The sequence below is a fragment of the Vanellus vanellus genome, assembly GCF_965231255.1.
Source record: "Vanellus vanellus genome assembly, chromosome: 3".
Lineage (NCBI taxonomy): Eukaryota > Metazoa > Chordata > Aves > Charadriiformes > Charadriidae > Vanellus > Vanellus vanellus.
This window is the reverse complement of record NC_138907.1, coordinates 7,188,711-7,211,050: the sequence shown is the minus strand read 5'-3', so window position 1 is coordinate 7,211,050 and position 22,340 is coordinate 7,188,711. Positions and strand designations below refer to the sequence as shown.

Sequence of the window (22,340 nt, the reverse complement as noted above, 5' to 3'; positions counted from 1 at the left end):
GATACTGGGACTGAACTGGGTCTGGTAACAACTGAAGTCTTCAGTAAATTCTTTTATATCAACTTTCTCTATTGCGCAGAGTTATGTTGTCTTGTTTCCTAAGGGCGATGTATAATTTGTTCGCTAATAGACTATCCTATTTAGACAAATTAGACCTTTTTAACACCATTCTTATTAATTGGTTTTGACTGCACTCTGTTAATTACAGCAGGGTTAGGGACATCATAATTGTAGAGAATTGTTCCCTAATTTGGGGAAAACAGACAACACTCGGTGCCCGGCTTCCAGTACGGGTTTGTTATCGCTTTATTTAAACGTGGTACTTAAACCGTTAACATAATCTTGGGGTGGCCGTAATTATGTGAGTAACTGGGTGGGAAGGAGTCATAATACAGTACAAAAAATAGCACCAGGGAGTGAAAACTTGTTTGTATAGACAAAATAAAAGCGGAAGGGGAGGTGGAAACGGGATGCCAGCATTGCTGCGTTGCAGGGCTGGCGTGGATGGTTATCATGGCTTCCATCAAATACAGGTGGGGACCGGGCATTGCCATCGTCAAGCATATTGCAGCAGTCCTCCCCGTCCTCCCACCGCCTCTGGGATACATCTCCCAGGTTGCAGTTTTGGTCCCCAGCAGGAGCAGCCTTCCTGCCCAGCAAGATCTTCCATCTACCTTCATTTAATTTCATTGCTCTCATTACCTTCCCTCCACGCTGTGAGGAAGAAGAGAGTGGAGAACCTTCCCACGGTCCTCTTCTGAAGACGAGAAGACCCAGACCTGTTGGGGAGATAGTGACCCTTACAGTGAGCATCAGTACACCTGATGCTGAGTCTGGTGGAAGGGACTCTGCTGCCCGCGTGCACGCGGACTGGGGTTAACGATGCACATCGGTAAATTGGTTTAGCAGAACTTGTCTGTATTATGCTATGTTTTAGAATCTCTCTGGTGCTCCTAAATCACTACCTCGGCAGTGCTGCAAGGATGCGTAATGCTGGCAGGGTAACAGAGCACCTTTCTTTTTACTGCAGAAATCTGGGATCTCGGCATCTCCAACGTGCTGAGGGGTTTTTTTGAGCCTCCTCTCAACCCATAGGACCTTCTTGGCTACAGAGTCACCTTTTAAAATTTATTAAAAGACTTTTTCCACCACTGGCTGGCTTTAAACCTGCTTGATTTAGAGCACGTGAGTTGTTATCTCCACCAGCCCAGGTCAACACCTTCCGCACAGCTTATATTGTACGATATTTGTGTTCCCGTGAAAGCTGTCTGCAGGATGCATAATACGAAGGGTTTATTTGTTGCTGTCCAAACAGAGGCACTGATCCTGCCCTGCACGCGCGTCTTGAAACCATCTTAATATACCGTATCATGGCACTTTAGAAAGTCAAATCTCTTTTTAGCCCGACTTCCTAAGGAGGCTTATGCGATCATGCTCTGTTTATATCTTCATCCCTCCCTTCGAGAACTTTTGAACCCATGGGCCCAGATCAGCCGAATATATCAGCTGAAGGTGTTGATGGTAGTAAGGCTGCAAGGTTTTTTTGGAGCTAGATAAAGCGGTGACACCGAAGAAAAGCGCTTCTGTGTCAGCTCATGGCCGATCAGGCACGAGGTCCATAGGAGAGGCTTACAGACATCCCACCGCACATGAGCCGTGGGAATTGGGTTTTTTGCAGAGCGCCGGCAGGGCCAGTCCTGGTGGGGGTCCTGCTGCAGAGGTGCCTTGGCGGTGTTGGGGCTCGCAGGGCTCCCACATTTCTGCTTCCGTGGAGCTCAGCCGTGCGAGAGGCCGTTTGGCTGTAAGTAGCAAGCTGCGAGTAGTGGAGGAGATGTCACGACAGCAAACGGGCTTTCTCCAGTGTTCCAAAAATTGCTCTGTTTCTTCCAAATGCTGCCAAAGCTTCCCTTCTGATTTTTCTGTTGGAAACATATAGGGGGATCGTGAAGGTCACAGTAATTTGTTTTGGTTTTTTTTTTTTTTTTTCAAAGCTCTGTGTCTTGAAACGAAGTGATGGAAAATCCGAGATTTCTGGTTTTCACGCTTACTTTCCCGCACTTTGGACACCAGAGGAAATGTTGAGTGAAGTCGAGCCCACAGGTTCAGGCACAAGAAACCGGATTAAAGCTGCGTCTAGTCATGCGTGGGTGTGTGTACATATGTCTCTGCATTTATGTGCAAACGCGCGTGTGTGTATATATCTGTATATATGTATACATCGGCATGTGCTGGGCAATACTGTGTATTTCGAGGCATTTTAACGGCAGAAGGGGGTTAGTTATTTTTATTACTGAGCTTGAGAATACGTGATAAGGAAAAAACCTCCTGTGGAGTGTCATCGTGATGGGCAGGCAGTAAGTCTGGAGTACCCTGCTGGCTGAACTAGACCTTATTGAGATCCTAAATCCGTCATCTCATTCAGGCTTTCCACCTTTTTCCTGCGGATGTATAAATGATTCCCCGCGGTCTCGCCTGACTGGAGTAAAACAAAACCACACCCACCAGGTTATATTTCACGAGCAGAAAACTTGAGTAAACTGAAGTCTTTCAGCAACAGCCTCGATAAACTAAATCCTTCTCGGGGAGCAAAAGATAATCGTAGGAAGAGGCTCAGTATCCCCCCGCTGTGTGTCTGTCAGTCAGCCGCCTACGGGGAGGGCGGAAAGCGGCTCTGCTGCCCTGACCCCGTGGGGAGGGACGGGGGACCAGATGGGCGAGGGATTACATCCGCCGTGGCAAGAGGGGAATTGGGAACGGCCACGCCGGCGGCTCCGCCGCCGCCGGCGCACGTGCAGGTACGGGAGGTATGCACCGCTGCAGCTGCTTTGGTTCGCTCTCGGGGCCGCATCCGGCCCTCCTGCGCGGAGGTTTGAGGCACGCGCAGTTATTTAGAGGAGGAGGTTGCGCTGCGGGCTGCTGAGGATGCTAAATCTATTTTTACTCAAAAAATTAATGCATTTGAGCCTGGAAGGTGGAATCCACTAATCTCAAACAGCTTTTTTGCTTTAAGTTTTAATCTTAAACTTATACCTGTGTCTTACAGTTTCGATGGGTATAAGCTCTGTTTCTGTTTCACATAAGCGTTTGACGTGACAAAGACTGTCTGATGTCAGTGTATAATTGTAAAGGTAGCACAGAAAAGAATGCCAATTAACCTTTAATAAGCGGGGCTAAAACTTTTTGTTCCTAATTTCTAGGACATGGCTCTGAGCCCACTGTAAACTCAATATTTTCTGGCAATTTAAATCACCGCTTTTCTTGGGAAGAATTACAATAACCTAAAAGAAATGGCATAAAACATCAGCCAAAAGGCAGCAAGCAAAACTCTCAAGTGCCTCAGTTCTTGATCTCCTCTGTTATTTTTAGCCTCTTATATCTTTTGGGGTCTTTGAGCTAAGAGTTGAGGTTCCTTCCATGTGCTTCTGATATATTTTGACCAACATCTTTATGATGACATCTCGTTGCAATAGTCATCAGGGATATGTTGTATGACTCGTCCGAATGTCATTTAGGAGGAAGATCGCAGAAAAGGTTCTTCAGCAAAGTCTTTATCATCTTTTTGTTTGCCTTTTGTTATGTGCGCATCATACTGTATCCTTGGCTTCCCGAGTATTTCATTCCTTGCTGCGTGAATCTTATTTTCAGCCTTTACCCTTCAAGCTTCGTGAAACTCATTAAAAAATAAATTTTTCCAAAGTTAGATGTTTTTCTGCTTAGAAAATCTTTGAAGCTTGAATTTCTGTTGCCTTGATTTTCCTGCTGTTTTCCTGGTAGCCTTTTGCTTGGATGGACCTGGGTCTTCAAATACTCTTGTTTTCCTACTGGCACATCTGTCAGACTTCAGGACTTGAATAACCCTATTATTGACTCTGGGACCTTTTGGACTGGCTTCTCATTCTTCTCGTGCAGTTTATTATTTTTGGCCTATTAACTCTGATAGGTAGTTACATCTAATTATATGAAGTTGAACTTGATTATTTCACCTTAATTAAACAACTCTGGCTCTCCATTCTGCAAATCTCTTGAGAAAGAATTGCAATATTCCCTTTCTGGTATAACCTACATTAGGAGTATTGGCTAAACTTTTAAAAACTGCATGAGAGAGGTAGATCTCATTGGCTTCTTGAGGTGAATGTTGCTAAGGCCCGATGTTGAAGTTTGACATGGTGGAGACGTGCTCGATCTTAAACACTGGGAAGTGCTTTGCTATAATAAGCTTGTAAATATGATTTTTTTATTATTATTATTTTTTTCTTCAGAATAGCCTTCCTGGTTCGGAATTCAGGAGTCTACTTATATCTCGTTCAAATCATCTCACACCAAGCATGTGATACCTTTTCCACAAGTGTGGTATCAATCACAAATGAGGTGGCCCGGTCTGTATAAACCAGTATTTTAAAATTACAGTCCATCATATTTTAACCAGGGGCTTCAGAGCTGACTTAATAAATACTGACTCGGACATATTTAATTAAGTATGAAATATAACGTTGTCCTGGATTTAGCTTGAAATGATTGAACAGTTGTGATACTTATATTTTCATCTGTTTTTCATTTAATTTATATACCTTCCTATGTGGCATATTGTAGACAGTTGTTACGAGATGCTTCAAGTCTTTAATTTAATTACTTCAAGTGAATGATTCGTTTTTATTGTGTGGAATGTGTGGCAACTAATCTACCTTGATGAAAGAATTAACCTAAGAATTAAGCTACAAGGTTTGGGCAGTTGGGGCTGTTTGGCTCAGGAGAGCTGTGGTTACGCTCTTAGCAGGAAAAAAAACTATGAAGGTCACTCTGGCGGGGGTCCACTTTTGCTCAGAGCTTGCAAATCCCTGATTTTAAAAGAAAATTGCAACGATGAGTGCCTGCACTAACTAGATGTGCTCCCAAGTCTTTCTGGCGGGCATAACGCCGCCCTTTTGAGGCTCGTTTGGAGGAAAGTAGAGCCCAAAAATGCAACCACCCGGATCCGCAGCCTCTGGACCTGGTACGGGAAAGCTTTGTGTTAGGCTGGTGGGGGCTCTGGCGCTGCCAGCCCCAGCCGGCGGGATCAGCCCTCCTGCAGCGCTGCAAAATGACGCTTGTCTGGAGAAGGAGCTGGGCACCGGGTGCCTGAGTTCTAGGATGCTTTGAAGCAGGTTTACCCATAGCTACGTATAGCGTAAGCTTTCTCAGTTACGTTTCTGGTATCGGTTCTTGAGCTAATTCTGTTGTTTCCCAGGTGTTTTCTCCAATACTGGCATAAAATTCACCGCTTTTCAAACATTGCTGCCATAAATTCTCAGGCTCAATGTATCCAAAGGGAAACAAATCCAAAAAATTACGTAGAGCATTTTGTACCTGGCCGGATACTACAGGGATCCTCCCCTGATCTGGTTCAGCCTGGTTATAAATCTGTCCTAACTCTCCGATTTCCCTCCTGTGTGAGACAGCAAACGGCCGCGTCCCGTCCCAGGTGATCACGCTGGTTTTATGTTAGCGTCGGGGTGTCAGCTAGAGAGCCGGGTGTTGGCAGACGGACACGTGCAGCACAGATACGTTGTTCCTAAAGTAGCACATCGCTTCTAAGAAAACGAGAAAGCAATGTAAAATGCATGACCGGTCGGTTTGCCGGTTGAATAAGAAATGGTGTCTAGAGGCCATGAATTATGCGCTAAGTCATTTTTAATATTAATTTTATTGGTGCTTTTTAAAGTGGCTCTAGCAGCGGCATTTTGAAAACATTCAAAGTAGTCGGAACCTACGGCAAAGAGCAGCTCCAAAAAGGCGATTACCTTCCTGAGAAAACCAAAGCCCCTTTTTGCCTCGGAGAAGAAAATCAGACCGTGGTCATGTGAGCTTTGATATTTTCACGGCTTTGGGCACAGGGATACTCTCATTAACTCTTGTAAGACCAAACAGCAGGACTAAAGTCATGCCTATGTGTGGGTAGGATCGGGGCTTAACCCCCCCCTCAGCCTCAGACCTGATCTGTGCCTCCGAGCTTGGGATTTCCCAGGGAAACGCTCACATGAGAAGAGGCAGACTCAAAGGTCTTGAAGTCAAACCCAGGCTCTTGAGGTCACGTAGACGAATCACTTCACCGTGTGGTCAAATGGGGTTTGTCCCACTCGTTTTTTCCCCGCTCTGCCTTGCCTATGTAGGCAGCGAGCCCTCCGGGGTAGGGACTGCATCGTGTGTGCAGCAGATGCGGCTCTCGCCCGGTAGCCGTACCTCCAGTCTTTGTAATAACGGGGATGAACTTGACACTTTGACATCAATTAAGCTAGGTTCAGACAAAGCCCCTCAGAAGAGTTAAATCAGCATAATTCCTTGGTGGAGCTGGGGGGGTTGGTGCTACAACGGCTGGTTTAGAAACGTATTTTTTAAAAAAAGTCCCCTGCGATGCAAGCACGTAACCAAGTAAAAGGTATTCTGGGCCAGATTTTGCAGTTCCTTGAGCTTCAGTGGTGTGCAAAGCCTTGTGTCAACTCAAGATCTTTTCTCTGTCTGCACAGGTGGTGTTTTTACTAAGCATTCGGAATTTTCCCCTGTGTATGGAAATACCATTGCTCGTTGAATGTATTGTTGCTGATGAGGGACTGAGTCATCTGTGTCACCCCCTGAGGCGGGATGCCAAGGTGTAAGCAACGGGGCCTCCTGTTGTGGGGTACAGAGGGCTCCTGGTACCCAGCAGCGGTGGCTGGTGGTGGAGGATGGGTCTTGAACCTCGTTTTGGCCAATGGCGTAGGCTCATCTTGCCAGAGGTACTTCTCCTTTCTGTTGGCTTTGGCAGCTGTGAAGCATGCTTCACGGTTCCTGAGTCTGGGATCCTGAGCAGCAAATCTGGGAAGGATGGACAGCTTTCTCGGCGGAGAAGGAAAGTAAAACCTGGGTTGTACTGCTGGTGGTTGGCTGACCCGGGTCCCACCCTCGGTCTGTGTGCACATCTCGGTGCTTTGAGGAGATGCTGAGAGACACCAATACCAGAGCATTTGGAGATGGTGGTGAGACTCCTGAAGATCCTCTTATTCAAAGTCCCTGCTTTGAATAAGACCTTGAAGACATCTGGACCTGCTTCTCCCACCCCAGCTGAGATGTGTGACTGCATAGCCTTCTGGCATAGGAGCAGTGTTATCACTTTTTCCTCCTCCACGGCTGTTTCATGAGCAATTCCTGCAGTTCTGAGGAAGAAGATAGCTGAATTTGTGCGCTGAATTCAGCCCAAGTCCATAAGTAACTTCAGATCCTCCAAAACAGTATTTTTGACAAATATGCCATGTCCATTTTTAAAAAATGATGTATTTCAGTTTTCATCTGACACACGGTTGACGTTTCTGTCGGTCTCTCTTGACATCTTTTCCATAACCGTTTTTAATTGTTACTAGCAGGATGAGTGCTTTCCTTTCCCAGCTGGGTTGCGCGATTGCCCTTGTAGGAGATGTTTCTTCAGCCTGCAGTAGCTGTGAGCCCTGGCACACAGGGGTCCCACGAGTCTATCATGGGACGAGACCTCCTGGTCAGCTCAGTCCCGAGGTGCGTCTATGCTCAGCCTTTCCTTCGCGACTTCCCTGGGCCCTTTGTCATGTGTTTCTCCTCCTTCGCCAGCTCCCTCCTTGCTTGCAGGGCACCCACCTGCAAATCCCGGAGCAGCCGCTGATCGCTGGCTATCTACTGCCGTAGGTGGCGTTTCTGTATTGAAAGGCAAATATTTAGCAGCAAGTTAGATGTTTGCTGGTAGAAAGCTACAGCATCTGCAGTCCTTGGTTGCGTTTATGTTAGCAATTTCAATATCTTTTCCATAATAACAGCAATTTAAACAGGTACTGTTGCCTGAAGGACAATTAGGGATCGTCGAATTTTACGTTTCCCTAATATTCACCACAAGCTGCCACGGAGCCTCATTCTGCTGGTGTTTATAGTACTACGACTGAACGGCTCCTCGGAAGTCAGCGGCAGCAAACTGACGTGAAACCGGAGTGGCACTGGGGCTGGCACCCGGCGCGTCTCCCCAGCGGCGTGCTGCGATGCTGTAGGTGGTCACAGCGGTTTTCTCCTCCTGCAGAGGAGCTCCTACACAGCTGCTCTCCCCGACAGCCTGCTTTATGCCCTGGGATTTATGGAGCTGAACCAATGATTATAGAAGAGCTATGCGTTTTATTACACTTGGACCCGTTTTCCCAAGCCAGAGGGCAAATCCCCTCTTCTCTGCCTGCGTTCTGGTTGTGCAGCTGACATGCATCCTCTTCGATAGTCTGAAAGCTGCGAATTAGGGGCTGCTTTGAGGGGCTGAGGGAATCATTTTTTCCTCCTTTGGAAGACGAGCCCAGGTATGGTGTAGGTGTTGCTGCAGTTTCCCACCGGCCGTGACCTTGCTGGGGGATGCGGCGGGGTATAGGGGGCCAAATCCGGCAGAGTGCAAATGGAAGCAAGCTTTTCAAAATGAAAACTGGAGAAAATGTTTTTTTAATTTCATTTCAATTTACTGCATGTTTGGTCTCAAAGCTTGTTACAGGAGAGAAACCGGACACTTGCTTTTGTCTCCGTTAGCTACTTTGATAGCCCAGGAGCTGCATTAGCACTGCCAGAGTTAACGAAGTGTGCGAGTTAAAATCTTTGTCTAGTCCTTCCACTTTCTCAAGCATCACTGAGGCCTGACTCGGCCCATTCCTCAGCAGTGGGCTTGCAGAGGTGCCGCCAAGTGTGAGATTTAACCCCCAGGAACTTTGCTGGTGGCGATGAACAAGCCAGAGGAGACCTGGCTGGGCTCTGGGATCCCGGCTTGAGGTTTCAGCGCTCTGCGATCGAGAAATGCAGATTTCCATGTTTGAACCGAGCCCATCAAGCCTGGAGCATCGCCAACACCACAGAGTTGCTGTTTCCATGGAGGCAGCTGTGAAAACAGATTTTTTTTCCTTTAGAGAAAGGCAGAGCTGGGACAAAGCACATGTACTCCAAACGGGTGGAAGTTCTTTACCAAACCCTGGCAGAAATGCACTGGTACTGATAAATCTGTGCGGAAAGCGAGCCCCCTTCAGCCGCTCCTACATAAACGAATTTCCTAGAAACCAATTGCAAGCATGTTTTTGCAGAGAGCCAAGGACCCAGGTGTGCCGGGTGGCTTCTGACGTTCCTGGGGCCACAGATGGAGATGGAGATGAGGTGTTACTGAACTCAGAAAGTCTTGCTTCCAGGGAAGAGAGAAAGAGGTAAAGAGCTGAGCCCAGAGGAGTTTTATGGAATTGTGAAGCCCTCCTGTTGGGGAAAGGGAGCTGCTGAGGTTGGGTCTGTGTCTAATTAACTCAACTCTGGGTGATCAGGGTGCTGGGACAAATGTGCGGACCCAGCAGAGGGGACCCGCAGCAGCCGCCACGTGATGCCAAGTTAATTCTGTTACTGTCACTTCACCCGTGTAAAGTGTGGCTGATCAAATCCTCCTCCTTGCCCTGTTAGAGCCGCTCAGCTGGCTTTCCCCTTCAATACTGGATCAAGTCAAAGCTACTTGATTGATTCAGCTCCTTCTTGCCCGGCCTCTCCTCCCTTACTCAATTTTCTGTTGCATCTCTCCCCATTGGCTCAGCCTCCCCTTCCTCTACCAGCTGCTCGTGTCAATACCTCTGCGCTGCTCCTGTCTTCCCGGAGAAACCCAACGTGATTTCTACGTTTGTGCCTGCTGCCCTGCCCTCATCGCTCCTGCGTTTCCCCTTGCAGACCCCTCTCTTCCGTCCCACCCTGTTGGCCTGCGCACGGTTGTTTCCCTATAGGGGTTGTCTGTCCCTTGCGTCCTTGCTACAGACACGTGCACCAAGCTGTTTTCTGAACTGCTGGGAGCACAGAATTATAGAGTCATAGAATACTTTGGGTTGGAAGGGTCATTTAGTCCAAGCCCGCGTGCAACGAGCAGGGACGCCTTCAACTCGGACGGGGCTCTGAGCAACCTGACTAAGCCTGACCTTGAACGTTTCCAGGGATGGGGCATCTGACACCTCTCTGGGCAACCTGCGCCAGTGTTTCACCATCCTCATGGTAAAATATTTCTTCCTTACAAATGACCTGTACCAACATAAACTATCGTGGAGTTACTCTTCTTGACTAATTCAAATGTACAGGAGGAAGAATCGGTGGGACGTGGTGACAAGCAAGGATTATGACTCCCTAACCTTTGATCTTCGCAAACCCAAGAGTCATCCTCCAATGCAATTGATGTCATGGCAAATAAATGTGAACCGGTGCTTTAGCTGGTTGGGGGTGTTAGAGCGCTGTGGCGATTCCCCACCTGCCTGATGAATGGTTGCACGCTGAAAACTTTCTGCAGTTTTTTCTAGTGTTTTGTGTCGGGGAAGAGAGCTTGGTGCCAATTAGCACTGGGAAGGGGTAATGCTGCTCTTCCTTTTTTTCTGATTCAGCGGGATAGGTAGCCTTAACATGCAGAAAACCTTGCCACAAAGATCACGTACACCGCCGAGCGGATGCGACACGGGGTGAAGAGGAAGGCGTCAGCGGGAAGCAGATGGGCAGCACAGTGTGCGGTTCGCCTGGCATTTGCTGCTTTGCTATAGGAAGCTCAGGAATCATAGACTCATATTGGAAGGGACCTTTAAAGGTCATCTAGTCCAACCCCCAAAATAAGTTACAGTGGGACCAAAGAAAGAGGGAAAAAAAAAATCTGCACTGAAACCCATCAATATTCAGAAGAGCAGCAGAAGAAAATGTATTCACCTAAATGGCCGTTGGTAATTCAAAAGCTTAAAGGCAATATATGCAAATGGTGACGGTGCCATTATCAGCACGAAGGTGTGTGGGGAGGAGACTGTGAAGACAGAGGTGGGCAACTACCTACTTCTGGAGGAGAATGCGAACTAATGGAAATCGTTTCTTTGAGGGTCTGCTGTCTTCTGCCCTGACCACAGAGACTTTTTCCAAACCAGAGTTGTAAGTTGAAATATTGATTTCTGCCAGAAATGATTCAGGTACTGCTACCTTCCTTTAGAGGAGAGTGTTTCATTAGGCTAATTTGGAGAAGAACTCGTTCTGAATCATCTCCACGTGACTCATCCGTATGAATTGCAGACTGATTGCAATTTCTGCCTGTGTTTCTCCCAGCTGAATGCGAGCTGACCTGCAGGTTTTTGCTTTGGTGCATCCATAGGAAAATTTTGCTTTGCTGGTCAATCATTTTTTCCTCATTCCAGATTTTTTTCAAATAAACAGAAGAGATTAACTTGAGCGGAAGGCTTAACTGACCTTTTTCAAACAAATCTCTTTCTTAGAGAAGCTTGAATTAAAGCCCCACTTTTATTCCTGCAGTTTAACTGACTGGTGGTATCTCCTCAGTAAAACAATGTACTCTGATTCATTAAGCCTTAATGTCTTAGACTTTTGAAAGCTGATTTTGTAGAGACAGAATGTATAACACCTGTCCTGAAACCTGCCGTGTTAATAATTTATTAATATTCTGTCCTGAGTTTAGGCATCTGGCAATGTCTTTTACATTTGTTTTTGCTTTTACTCCTTGTAACAATAATTTGTATGGATTTCCTACCTAGTCCCTGCAGTGCCCGAGCTGGCCTCTGTATTGCCTTCTTGTGTATTTATTAATTTCAGTGCATGATGATGTTAAGGAAAATCCTTTTTAGCTCCTACCGTGAGAACCTGTTCTGCTGAGGGCAGTTCTTTGGTCTTGTATTATTTTTCACCAAACATCGGGAGTCAAAAAGTGAGAGGGGAGTAACTTTGCCCTTGGTAGCTCGAGGTGACAGTGAGGGTAGGGACAGAGTAAGAGTTGGTGATGAAGTTGGGTTTGAGATGAAGTTTGGAAGATTATTTTGCATAAATAGGTAACGGAGGAGCGGTGCGAGGAAGGATAGGTAGGAGCTGATGGAAGTAGTCCTTCGGGACCCAGCCCCGGCTCGGTGCGGGGAGCAGGAGCGCGGCAAAACTGAGAACCCAAGAAAAACGGATGACGTGGAAGAGCTGCCGGGGAGTCCTGGCTCTCCTCGGAAAGTGGAAATGGAGGAGGAAGCTACTACTGAGTTCTCTCCACGCGCTCTTCAGATTTAAGCGCGCCTTTAGCCAAGAGAAAAAAACCCGCAGTTCCTCCTCCCCCAATCCGTAATTTCTTTGCTCTGATTATTACCAAGTGTGGAAGCATTTGCCTCTGCACATGTGATGGATGCCAGCGGCACTGGAAAACTGTCATCGGCAGGGAGGGGGGGAGTCTTCTCTTATGTTTCCTGGAGTAGAGTTCAGTGGAGCATTTCAGATGCTCGCGTTCGGATTATTGCTTTTCTGCTTTGCCTGTTACTCGCCTTTTCCTCTGAATTAGAAAACTACTTATTAATAAGCTGATAGGCGTGTAGTGATTTTGCATGTTAAATGGTGTGGTTGCTTCATCCCAGCGGGAGTGTACTCTTCCAAGCTGAAAAAATACATATATTGGTAATTAAATTAGACTTTATTTACAAATATTGGCTCAGAGATTTTTCCAAGTTAGAAATTTCTATTTTTCCGTTTCTGATGAACATAAACTTTGCTGGATTCGGAGCAGATAATGTGCAGGTCAGTCTTTGTCCAGCTTTACGAAACATTGGCTCATAAAGTATTGATGAAGGGACACATCTTAAGTTGCTGAGATTTTGGGTTCTGTTGAGACGTGGGAGGTAGTGGCAGCAAAAGGGAGGGAGAGAGGGAAGCAACGTCTCCTCTAGCCTGTGTTACAAAGAAGGGGAATAGGAAATAAGCTTTCTCAAATGAAGTCAACCACACTCCCCCTCTCCTCAACATTTAGGGTTTTTTTTTTCCCATCCTGCTATCACTAGAGGGAAATAGAGAAGAAAGCAGCTATTTCTGGGGTCAGTCCTCCCACTGAAGCCAACAACAGTTGAATCAGGACCCAAATGATGCTCCAAAAAGCCCAGGACTGCAGTGAGACAGCTCTGTGGTGCAGCACAGATAAACGGCATTGGAAGATGACTTTCAGGGAGGTGTGAACCATACAGCAGCAGGTACCCAGCTCTGCTCTCTTCAGGTACGCATGAGCAAGATTTGCCCTAACGAGTCTGATAGTGACGCTTAGGATGAAGTCTGAAACTCTTTGGAGTTTCCTTTGAGTTTGAAACTCCTTCCCAACAAGTCAAACTCTGTAAAAGAAACAGTCATGCCACCCTAGTAAATACACTGCGTATTTGGCATTTTAAAAAACTGAATTAATATACTGAATGAACTGATATTTTTAAATGGCACCATGAGTAGTTAAAGGCTGCATGGCAGCTCCACTGCAGATACAGCTTTTCCAGCCTGAGCCCCTACTAGCGAGAGAGAAGCATCTTGCATGGACTTTGCACTGATTTATTCGTATCACATCTCATACGTGGGTGAGCTGAGCCTTCAGCTTTTGGCATCCTGAGCATTGGTTACATTCAAGGACATGCCACAAGTAAGAAACACAGGGAGACAAGATGATTTTATTTCCATTCAGCCTATACATAATAAGGAGAAAGAATAGTTATAATAACATGGCTGATTACCGTCAGAGTACTAAAAGGGACTTTTACCGGAAAAGGTATTATACAGCCCACCGTGCTTTGCATAATCATTTTAAAAGCTGTTCAGGAGATCTTCCTGCCTTTATCCTGAAGAAGCTGGAAATAATTTAGAAAACCATGGTTGTCAGTATGGCTGAACTCAAGGCTGGGCGCTGCACCCGATTAGACGCGCCAGGGTGGGTGCAGCCAAAGGCTGAGTCAGTAGCCCGCGCAGAGGGTAACTTTCAGGGGTGTATTGTAAAGACGTTATTGTCATTCAGTTGCAATGCCTCCGATAATTTGAGCATCATGGCCATCTTAAAATCATCTTTCTAAAACCTTTATATGGCCCCACGAAGCATGCGGTAAGTCATCTCTGATGCCCGCAAACAATTTTCAGATCGGCTGAAACAAAAAATACCAGGGAATGTATTGAATCGTATGTCCAAAAATTTGAGGAAAACCGAAGGTGATATTTAGGGGTTTTAACTTAAATAGCTTTTGAGTTTTATGTTAATCTGTATTGAAGAACAAAAGGAAAATGAAGCAAATGAAATTAAAGGTTTAGTAGGCCAATGTATTTAATTTGACCTGCAACAATAATTTTGTTCCAGTAAGAAAATATTTCCATTAGGATCTGAACTCCTTCTGCACACTTATTTCTTATCTCGGTCAGCAAATTTTGCAGTCCCTTTTTTTACTAATTGCTAACTGCCCCCCCCCCCCCCACCTGGCATAACTGCGCATGTTTCCTTAATGCATTTTTTCGCAGTTACTTTCCCCGCTCGTCTTCTGATTTCCTGGTTGTATCAGCAGCTTTGTTGGAGTTGTTCCTTAACGAAGTAGGGAATGAATGAGTGAATGAATTAACGAAGCTCCCTACCCCTGGAAACAGCGGTGAATGCAGCCAGAGTCAGCATGCAGAGATGTCTTTTTTTTTTTTTTTTTTAATTATTATTTTCTAATTGATGGTGTATTTTTGCTGCTGACACTTCAAGAAGGACCTGTCAACCCAGATGCAAATATGCTAAATTTGTGTTTTCCTGGGATGTAAAAAGAGAGCTCAAGGTCTGGCGGGCCCTTCCCTGGGCAGGATGGGAACCATGGGCTGTTGATTCCTGAGAGATGATGGCCAAGTTCTTCACCTCTGCGCAGGCTAAGCATCTCCCCCTTTGCAGTAAATAAGATTTCTCAGAAAATGCTTGGAGAAGATCTTGCTTTCTCTCGCAGACTCCTTGTTATGATGGCATTTTCTCAATGAAACAGCCTCCTTTGGAGCTGCTTGCAAAATCGGTCGGTCTGGGCTGTGGGCCGCGGAGGGATGATGCCACGTTGTTTAAGCCAGAGCATTTCTTCTGGGAGAGAGGTGGCCTTTTGACATCATTTGCTAAACGTTTGAAAGCTGAACCAGCTCATACACGTGGTCATCTGGCAGCTTCTCTTGGTGTTTCCAGACCAAGATTTCTGGGACCATCTTAGCTGGTCACATAGCCACCTGGCAACCTCCTTTCCTTGTTTTTTTGAGAGGCTGGAAGTGTCCTTTTGGACCATTTTAGATGAAACCCTTCCTCCTGGAGAGGGAAACCTTGCCTTTCCCATAAACAGCGTATGAATGGGTCCAGCAAAATGCAGCGATTCACATGTGGCATCCTTCCTCCAAAGGAAGGAATCGGAGACACTTTGTGTTGCGGGATCATAGAATCACAGAACAGTTTGAGTTGGAAGGGACCTTTAAAGATCATCTAGTCCAACCTCCCCTGCAATGAGCAGGGACATCTTCAACTAGATCAGGTTGCTCAGAGCCTCGTCCAAGCTGACCTCGAACACTGCATCTACCACCTCTCTGGGCAACCTGTTCCATTGTTTCACCACCCTTATTGTAAAAAATTCCCTCCTTACATCTAGTCAAAATCTACCCTCTTTTAGTTTAAAACCATTACCCCTTGTCCTATCACAACAGGCCCTGCGAAAAAGTTTGTTCCCATCTTTCTTATAAACCCCCTTTAAGTACTGGAAGGCTGCAATATGGTCTCCCTGGAGCCTTCTCTTCTCCAGGCTGAACAACCCCAGCTCTCTCAGACTGTCTTCATAGAAGTGCTCCAGCCCTCCGGTCGTCTTTGTTGTCCTCCTCTGGACTCGCTCCACAGGTCCATGTCCTTCTTATGATGGGGACCCCAGAATTGGACATAGCACTGCAGGTGGGGTCTCACCAGAGCGGAGTAAAGGGGCAGAATCCCCTCCCTCGACCTGCTGGCCACGCTGCTTTTGATGCCGCCCAGGATATGGTTGGCTTTCTGGGCTGCAAGTGCACGTTGGTGGCTTATGTTCAGCTTTTCATCCACTACTCAGTCCCTTCATCCCCCAGCTTGCATTGATACCGGGGATTGCCCCGATCCAGGTGCAGGACCCTGCAGTTGGCCTTGTTGAACCTTACGAGGTTCTGGGGAGGTGGAGGTAGTGGCCACTACGGGGGCAGTAACATCTACAGATGCAGTAACATCTCCAGTTACTCAAAACCTACCTGCAGTCAAAACCCATTTCTGTTTTAGTCATTTAAAAGCTGGAAAACACTAAAAGCCTCACAGTAGCATTCATCTTTCTGGATTTGCACTGATTGCCCAGAGGTAAAAATGTGTGGGTTTTTTCATTCAGTTTACATCATGTTATGGGGTTTGTTTGCTTTTCTGTGGCTGGTCTCAAAACTTTCATATTGGTTTCAGAGATACAGCGTAAAGGGTCTCCATTTCTCCCCACAACCTTTATCCCCCATTTAAACAGAGAACAGGTGAAACCCTTCGCTTCCAAACTGATGGCTAGAGATGGCAAAATTCAAAATCTGCATGGCAAGGTCGATTACCTCCGGAAAAATCAGTGTCGAGGAATTACTCAGTTGCAATTATTGATTGTTGTGGATGATCCAAAGGGAGGAGGACTGAGCGGTAATTGTTTTATAAACATTCAGTGTTCTGTACAAAGGGCTTATGGTAAACTTTCTGAAGGACATAATAAACAGTAAGCTCTAGCAAACCCTTCCAGGGATCAGTTCTCATTTTTTAATATGGAAGCAAAGTATTGCATGATGGAAACTCAATAGGTAATAGGATAAGAATTTACTTCCAAACCAGTTTTTCAGCACAATGCAGAGTAAGAAAAAGACAAGAAAATATGTAAGGAATAAAAATTTAAAGTAGGATCTATACATTTGCGGTTTATTGTAGACTACAGAAATATTTTTCTTGCAGTTACATGTTAGAGTGATACAGAGCAAAACCTGATGCTAAGGTCGGAAACCCACAGTGATAACAAGAACAGACATAATTTTCGTCTTCCGGGCGCTGGCTGTAGATACGTTCCTCTATAGAAGTCTTTTGACATATCAAATAATCTGATTTCGTTCCATTTCTTGGTAAACGCTTTCAGGTTAGAAGTTGTGTTTCATCCTGAAGACTATTCTTATCAGAGGCTTGACATTAATAATGCATTAGGAAGCATTTGTTTCTGTTGATCATTCATTGGAAAGCAATCTTTATTACAAACGTTATGGTAATAGAGCGATTCCTGAGAGCAAGCGCAGCCTGCATTGTTTGAGAAGTAAAATAAGAAATGCAATTAATATTATTGTAGAAAACATCAGCGTGTTGAATGTGAACAAACCAGTGAGGATTTATGGCAGGAGGTTGGCTCCAGAGCCCCCATCTCATTAATGTGTCTCGGTGACACGCAATAGTGTCACAGGCGTGTGTCCCCCTCCAGTCCCGTTCGTGCTCGTCACCACCGATCCCACAGCACTCGCTGGGTGCTGCGAAATAACCTGTGCTGAAGCGGTCGTGCCCCTACAACCCCTCCTTGAGGCAGTTTTGGTATGCGCAGGGGTGCCACTAGCACAAGATAAATGGGTTTTGAGACCTGGAAACCATTTTGCATTCTTTTTTAAAAGGAAAAGCTATTTTTTTACAGATTATCAGGATATCTGAATAGCAAATACAGGGCACTTGTGAGGAGCAACGTGGTCTTGTGATTAGTCTTTCCTGGGAACTGCGAAAAAGCCCTCCCACAGCCTAACGTGTTTTGGTCGTTGGTATGTTTGTGATGCCAGCTTTGCAAGCACCATCGAGTGTTGGGGAGAAAATGCAGTTTCAGAGGATTAAAACTAAAGCTTTACGTGCAAAACCAAAAATAAACCAAATTTGAATGCCTGAGTGCCCCCTTTGCTGTGCTGCGGGTCAGTGCCAAGCTATCGATTTCACCGAGGCTTTGCCTGTGGACCCCACTGAGGATGTGGCCCAAAATGCAGAGATGGTGTAACCTGGTGTGTGATCAATCAGAACAATTTTTCAAGGGCTTTTTAACCACTTTTCTCAGTCCTTTCTCTTGACAGATGTATGATTTTGTATCCCTGCAGTTCTTACAGTTACCCAACCTATAGAAATGTCAATATTTACTAATACTAATATTTAGAATTGAGTAATACCGTTTCACAACTCTGGTTTTGATATTTCCTGCAGACTTTCCTGGTCTCTCTGCTCACTCTGTCTTCTCTACCAATATGTCATCGCTTTCATTCTTGACAGTATTTCCTTTTACTGATTATTTTTTCCTAATTCAAAACGTAGAAATAGAGTCGCAGTTTCAGACATACAAATAGAGTACCTACATCCTTTATAGTATATAACTATATTTGAAAAAATAATAAAAGATATTACAGCTGCTTTGAAGTTTCAGAAGTAACTTGAGATTTGGGGTGTCTCATTTACTGGGTGCTTTATTTAATACCCCCTCCCTGTGGGTGTCCAGTGTTTCCTGCAGAGTTAATGCCGTTAATTATCTCATGCTGAGAACCCAGAGGACTATTTGTTTCTGCAAATCTGGAATCTTTTCAATTGCCAGAAATGATTGGAGTTACCTCCAGGGTTTGGTGGGGTGTGGGGGGGTGGTAGGTCATGGTGTTCCTCTTTAATCTGCCCAGAGCTGTTGCAAGACTAATTCGCTGTTGGAACCTCTCTCTGCACTTTGCTATATATGTGTGCGTGTGTATAAGATAATAGAGAGTGACTGGCTACAATACGCGCGTTTAAGCTACTCAGCTGAAAGTTACTGAGCATTAAAATCCACTGGGAATTACAAGACTTCTAAATGAGGAAAGCACATGTCAGTCGGTGTGTGGAAATGAGTCCTCGTACAAGAGCAGCTTTCAATAAGAAGAATGAGTATTGGTCCCTGGAGTACATCAATCCTAGTTTGACCGTTCTGTACCAGCTTTTACGATTTCTCTAGAAGCGTGCGTTGCCTTTTGTTATTATTTTTTCCTCTCTTTTACTCCATTGTCCATTTCTATTAGATATGTCTCATGGGCGAGCTATCAAGAGACGCCCTGCTGCGCTGTGACCAATGCAGGCATTTTCAACCACGAACAAGGTGTTGTGGGATTGAAGAGAAACATGGACAGTGACGAGTCCTGGACAGCTTACAATTGTTTAAATGTATTTTTATTATATTGTGCAGTGACGCAGGAACTCTGGAAAAACTGGCTGATTTGACCTAAGGTTGAAATAAGCAGAATGCTGTAGGGTAAATGAGAGGCTTTGGGAAAGATGAAATTTTTGTGCTTGTCAAGTGTGGCCTAGTCCGTCAATATATATTTTTCCACGATTAAAGCGTGTATTCTAATAGCGTTTAAATGACTTAGGAGTCTGTCCCATCTCAAAAAATACAAGGCACCTTGAAAATCCGGGGGAATAAGGTGAATCCTACTGACCGTCACGCTTTTTTCTTCCTAAAACTCCTGTGGACGTGCGTTGAAAATGGTATTTCTATCCTATCTTTGAATGAAAATAGATAGAGTTAGGCTGGAAAAAGTGTATGGTCACAGGTGATTAATTTTTCATCAGTGACACTATTTTCATGCAGAGGAGCTTAGCAGCACGGTAGAGAGGACTATTAAAATTTAGGCTGTATCGGCTGACTTAGTCCATTGAGGATTTGTAGATCCTTTTTGTTGCCGTCAGAGAATTGGTGTTTAAAATAGTGATCTTAATTCATTGGTAGGATACGTCAGAACATTTTCTAAGGATTTATTTTACTGTTCCCAAATTGAAATGCCCAAATCATAATCGAGAAGAGCAGAGGATTAAGCAGGGATCATGGGAAACCAGGTCTCTAATTAGATAGATGAACCAACCCAGTATTCTCCTGCATGGGCTGTCGTCCATCCACATGCCGAAAGAAACAATATCCTTTCATGAGAGCTGAAACCACTGGTGTCTAAAGAAGTAATGAGTTCTCCGTCTTAGATAAATGAAAGAAGGAATACAGGACGTGACCGCAGGACCCACCAACCTGTCGTTTGACTGTGCTCTGCAGGCAGCTGCTCCCCGGTTCCCTATTCATCTCCGTCCTATACATCCAGAAAGATCCTCTGGCAGTTAGGGAAGTATTTAGGAGTATCTTGTCTGGGAAGTCAACCGGGATTTCTCCTTTGTCCCAGAGTCAGTGATATGTCAGCCCTGACCTGACACTAGTGCAGTTTTTAAGAGCCTTTCCGTTACCTTCATTGGCTTCTCATTCAGTCCACTCCGCTTTTCCGGGGACTGCTTCTTGTTTCATCTTCTGAAAAATAGGGTAGTGTTCTCTGTATTTTCAGTTAAAACCAGAAAAATAGAGGTAAATTCTTCTTAAAAAATGTATGCGCGCAATCCAGGCACGCTTTCTTTCCAAAGAAAACTCATGCTCTGATTGCAGCCAGCAGCAGGGGGTCCCCACCAAGAAGCTTAGAACCATCCTTAAAGCAAACAGAAAGGAAATACAAAACTATTGTTGTTGCTATTCCTTATTGAAAAAAAAGAAAAAAAAATCCCAAACAAACAAACCAAACATTTTCCTCATTTTTATAGCTATATAGATACACAGATATCTGTCGGTCTCCTTCTGCTCGCCCCAGCGGCGAGGAGTTGCATCAGTAGGAGCTGAAGGAGAACCAACGTCATTTTTACCTCTCGCTTACAGACTATTTCTTAGCGATTTATGCTGCCATCAGTCCGTACCAGACATTTCCTTTCTCCTTGAGATTGAGTATCGGCTCAGCTCCCATTTATCTGGAGTACTGGCTATGCAAGCTGGCTTGACACGTTAATTTAATCTGTGCTTCTCAATTCATACTCTTTCATTTACGATCAAATATCGGGAAAGGTTACAATTAATCAGAGCGCGGGAACAGAAGCTGGTGAAGCTAATGATGTATTACTGCGTTTTGTTTGCTCTGGAGGGGAAGAATTGGGGTCCTTGTGCTACAGAAAACTATTATTAGTAAGTAAAAATTGTCAAAGGAGAGCGACCCGCACTCGTCTCCTATTTTGCAATCTGTGTTTCTAATAGTTTTCTTAAAAGTTCTTAAAAATGAAGCATTTTATTAATGGGTTTTTTTTTTTGGCTGTGTGGCTGCCTCGGGGGAAAACGTGCTTTGTCATGAGGCATTGGGGGGTTCGAGCTCTCGCTGCTGCCCTCTGCTCTGGGTTTGCGGATGATACTCAGTGTGTGCACGAAAGGCAATTTCCAGACGCTAATAGCGGGCCCGTTCCCGAGGGAAAGGGGCTCTGCTGCTGTTTGCTCAGCAAAGGAACCGCAGGGAATCCCCCCCCTGGAAAAAATACCGGCTGACAGACTTCACGTGGTGCGCGCTTCCTAATTGAAAAGGAACTAATTGCTGGCGGTTTAAAAAGCAAACGTGTTGCTGGGCTGAGGTAGAGGATGAACGCTGATTCCTTCCCGAGGGAACGTTTAGAGCCCAGCCGTGTGCTCGGGCAGCAGCGAGGCGCGCACGAGAAATACTTGCAGCCTTCCCAGGGCGGCACAGGGTTATGCTGCCGCTGGGCACAGGTGATTTCTTTGGGTTAGTGGGACACAGCATCTGTCTGCTGAAATACTCTAATTAAAAAAAAAAAAAATAATAAAAAAAATAGGGTTTATGTAGCGATGGTACACAGTCATTAAAAGCCCCACTTTTAAGCCAAAATACCCATCTCACTTTGTCATTCTAGTTACTAACTTTATAAGGTTATTGTATGCTTTTATGTATGGCACAATTTCACAGGACTTTGGTCAGCGTTAGTCTGTGGGGTCATCTGGGATGGCAAGTGCCGTTGTCAGTGCTTTGCAGACGCACTTGGGACTCCTTGGTAGTTTTCAAGATTAGAAGACAAAATAAGCCTTTCCAATTTCCCTAGCTTTTAACCTAAGAGAATGGCTACTGGGAGGGGAAGAACAAAGTGGTTCTGACTTCTTCATTGGGAACAGGGTCTGGCGCTCCAGTCCTGCAGAGTTCAGACTTCTCTCTAATTTGGTGGGTTAACTGGATTACTCTTATTTAGGATTGATAAAAGATACAGAATATGATTAACTTTGGGTTGAAGGCGTCCTTTTTTCCTTTTATTCTAACTGCCTCGGGTTTTACGTGCTGTAAGTGCAAAAATGTGTTCTTTGAGGCTATTTACGTAAATCTGAACTTTCAGCTTTTCAGTTCTTCAGTCCCCCTGAATCTCCCCTGATCTCATACACAGCGGAGGGAAAACCCACCAAAACCCCAGGATGGGGTCAAGTGTGTGAGGCTGAACAAACAGAGCAACCTGTCACCTCTGAACATGAGCTTGGGGGTGGGAGCTGGGGCGAGAGGCTTTAACTTTTCGCGGGAAGGCTGTTGCTGGAAATCCTGCCCTGAGCACAGACACCCTTCATGGGAGGACCTGAATAGGCTCCCCTGGCACCCAAAATAATACTGCCACCTTCTTACTCCAGGGCAGGGCTGTTAGGATACTTCCCACTGGAAAAATTACCTTCATTTGT

The 22,340-nt window shown here is 45.3% G+C and overlaps 1 protein-coding gene across 1 annotated transcript in view; it reads left to right on the top strand.

Annotated features, from left to right (window-relative positions):
• Positions 1 to 7,497: 7,497 nt before the first annotated feature.
• The window catches only part of PAK5 (p21 (RAC1) activated kinase 5), a gene marked incomplete at its 3' end in the record, with an annotated part of 60,645 nt that continues 45,802 nt past the window's right edge, over positions 7,498 to 22,340 (top strand). The window contains exon 1 of the mRNA XM_082481436.1: positions 7,498 to 7,518. The remainder of the gene's footprint in view (positions 7,519 to 22,340) is intronic.